Here is a 4,064-nt window from a genome sequence, read left to right as displayed (position 1 = left end):
CTTTTCGCACTAGCACACCTTCCATGTGTCACAGTGTTCGTGTCGCCATGTGTTAAGTAAGTTCGGACAAGTGGCCTTCCCAGGCATTTTCCAAACACCTTCGCTCGCCACTTGGCCTGTCACTTAAGCTAAGCATCAAGAAGAAGCCATTTTTCATCAGAAAATAGTGCAAAGACATTGATTACGACTGGTGTATGCTGCCTTTTCGGTTTATGGGCCATAACTTCAGTTTGTATTTAGTTGCTACGTCAGCTATTTGCCATTCATAAATTTTTCAATCGAATTACCTCGGATTTCTCAACTAACAAGCCTCTAGGAAAATTGTTGTATTTGTATTCTGTGGCCGAGACAATCGGCAATGAAATTGATATCCTAAAATCAAAAAAAAACACAACGTTATCTTTATACTTAATTTAATAACTGGAGATAAAGTCAATTTCTTTAGCTGAAGAAAGGACACAAAGAAAAGTTTTATTTTTGTAATAAATACACACAAAAAAACACGACGGGATTAAATCAATATGTGTTGTAATGTTATTTACATTTCAAGCATGTCGAAATGATATGCCGAACATAAAGTCAAAATTTATACTCCATAATATCAAAGTGATCATCGTTTCATATCAAGTTTTTTTTGGGTGTATTTATTACTCGACATAATAGATGCTAAAAAATATCTTATAAATTAGAAATCAATTATTGAAAAACCAACTTTTATACCGACAAGAAGGGCTTTTCAGTGCGAATGACAAACTTCAGCAGCTATTCATACATCAGAGGACCATTGTTAAGCTCTCAACCTTCCACCTGCAAGTTGCAACTGTCTCACCGTCGTCAGTTTAGCCGCAGGAATCAAAGTCCAAATATTACGCTCATTTATTGACCGTCGGCAAACACAAACGAGAAGTCAAATGAAATTGCTATAAACGATGGACCGACCAACTTTTCCCCCGTCCATTCCCACTTCTCCAGGATCCAGGAGCCAGGCCCCAGGACTCAGGACCCTTCTATTGACAGGGGCATGTGTTTGAGCAGGGAGATGGAACCGGGGAAGAAGACAACTTCCTGGGTTGTCTTTTATAGAGTACGGCTGCCATAGAACTATCGCTAGGTAGGGCACAACAATTGCAGGAGATCGGCAATTTCCTGCTTGCCTCGCAGGCAACTTGATTACAAAGCACAAAAATCAATAGGAAATGCAGTTAAATATTTTGCAAGCCGAAATAATTGCATATCTGAACGATGGAGGTGTGGGCACTACTTATATATAAATGGCAGAGGGAAAGTAGTGGCACAATAAATGCAGCCAGCTGTCCGACATTGTTGGCAGAAATTATTTAATTAAAAGCCGAAACTGAAGTTGCCCGGAAAATGTTCCTCAGCTGTAAGCGCAACGGAAAACTTATGGATCATTGCAAACTTTCGACCCCCTTTTATTTTTTCCTCCCATAAGCCCCACCCACCATTGGCTGAGCTGAGCAGGTGAAAAAGTTTGCCAGTCAGCCTTCAACTTGTTAAACAATTTTCGTATATATTTTCGACAAGTTTGCGTCGTAAGTGCGAGTGTGCGGATGGTTAAAAATCTTAAAGATAGGGCGGGTGTAAAAAAAATATATAAAAGCAGCAGTTTCTGCCGGCTTTCGCTGTCTATCTGCGATTCCCCCTGACTGGCAACTTTGCCAGACTATTTTTCTGCCGCTTTGCATGTCAGTGCAGTCGGAAAGTTACTACCCATCCGTAGTTGCAGCCCCGATCCCCGATATTTTACCCACTATCCCTATCCCCCGTCGGCTTTTGTGCGCTCGAGCGCTCAGCGCCTCAGCAATATGCAATTGAATTTGCCCGGCTCCTCCATCCAGGTGCTTGGACTACACAGATAACACTGCAAAATACCATAAAGTGTGCGCTTAAAGGGTAACGATATCAATAATAAATAGCCAGCCGGTCTAGAAGCTCATGCAACAGTATCGCCCAAAAGCCAGTGTCGGGTGGAAAACAAAAAAATGCAGCAGAGACAGCAGAGACAGAACAACAAAAACAGACGAGAGCCTCTGGTCAAGTATTAAATTGGCCAGCTTAAACGTAGTCTATATAATAAATTGATGGGTTTAACCACTTTCGGCAGGATGGGCAGAAATTTAAGAAAATTGAGACTGAAATTTAAAACAATCGCATCATTTACATATTGTCGTTAAGTGCTTAGGCAAGATGGCTTTAATGCCGGCATCTTGAGTGTGTAAATTGAGGAGTTATTATTAAAGGCTTCTCTTTTAGGTGTTTAAGTGTTTCTTGAAGGTTTCTAAAATGTACTTGATCTTAAAATGAAAATAATACGGTATCACTTAAAAAACCCAAAACCCTCAAGATTTCAAAATGTTGTAACAGTTAGGTATGCTTAAATTTTTTATTATTTATTTCATTATGCAATTAAAATAAAAGAAAACCCTATAGTCAATAACCGCGACTATGAAATACTCGTTACTTAACGAATATACAAATTTCGACCCCAGATATGGAAAAAGAAAACATGTATTTTAAAATATAAAATATTTAATATAAAACGTTTTAAAAATGCAAAGTAAAATAAATTTGTATGAAACGTTTTACTTTTTAAAATGTTTCACCCCTTATTTTGCACCTAAAACTTTTGATAATTTTCTCTGTGTAAGAGAAGTGGGAAAACTCAAAGCAAAGCAGGGAATTTAAAGAGTCAATAAATAAGACCGTGAAAAAAACTTAAAAATTATAAGCGAAGCGGGACTATTTAAATGGCAGACCAGCAACCGTGTGTTTCAAAATAACCACCGCACTGCGGAGATAATAGAAAATGCATTTGCCCAGCTACAGTGCAAGTTGCGCCATGGTAAACAGCAAAATCAACCGGCAAAAAGTAATCACCAATAAACGACAGCCGAAAAGCAGGCGAGCACAAATATTTGGCCCGAAAGTAGACAACAATAAATGACAGTTCACACATACAGTGTACTCCACCGAATTTCCACAGGATTGTGCCCACCGCATTTTACCACCCACCGCCCAACAACACCAGGCACAGCGGGCAACGATAAATGACAGCAAAATGCTGCTGCAAAGCCAAACAGTTTGCAATAACCGCAAAACGAGCTTCAGCTTTAAGTATCGGCAAACGTTAAGCAGTGACCCCCGACCGCCGACCGCCGACCTCCGAGCCACCAACCCACATAGAATACCCACCCAAACACGATCCCGACCCCAACGACCCCAGACCAAACATTTTACGGTTTCACCTCGAAATTAAATTTCCCCTTCAATGCCGGCCAAAACACGTCGATAGAAGGCCAGAACGTGGCATCATGGTGAAAACTAAAATCAAATTGCCGCGGCCAGCGATGAAAATCGGGAAAATTATCAGATGCCAAAGCGACCGTCGAAAATGGTTAGCAAAATGGAATGCATGCATCCTGCAGTGTTTTATGGAAAATCTATGCAGCGCATCGTGGCAGCAGCAGCAACCCATCAAATTCGACAAAAAGCAACTAAAAAGCCCTTGGATTATTAAAACCATAGTATGAAAATACGCACAAGGAAATTGCATCGAATTATTTTCCACAAAAACCGGGCTTCATTGGGCAAAAGGTGTGCGGCCACGTACCGCAAATATTTGTGAACACGTGTGCAGTGGCCAAAAGTGACGTAGCCGAGTGCGGAAGTTGGACTCGCGTTTTTTCTACACCCAGAAAAAAAAGACCGAAAAAATCTAAGACCGAATTTCTTACATTACTACCGTTTTGTTCTTTTATTTTTTTAAGACCATATTCTTATATTGATACCAAAGGGTATTGATTTAAGACCAGTAAATTTAGATTTAAGTTGAACTTATGCACGCGCGCGAAACACAGTGCGATGGCCCAGTTGGTAAGGCGTCTGCCTCTGATGCGAGAGGACCCCGGTTCAAAAACCGGATCAGTCAATGTAAGTAAAAAGTTTTTCAAATGTATTTCAATTAATATTTCCTTAATAACTTTAAGAACAAAAATGTATTAAAAAAGTTATGTTGTTAGTTTACTAATTAAAAAAAAAATAAT

Source organism: Drosophila takahashii, chromosome 2R, assembly GCF_030179915.1.
Source record: "Drosophila takahashii strain IR98-3 E-12201 chromosome 2R, DtakHiC1v2, whole genome shotgun sequence".
NCBI lineage: Eukaryota > Metazoa > Arthropoda > Insecta > Diptera > Drosophilidae > Drosophila > Drosophila takahashii.
Note: the sequence above shows the minus strand (reverse complement) of the source record.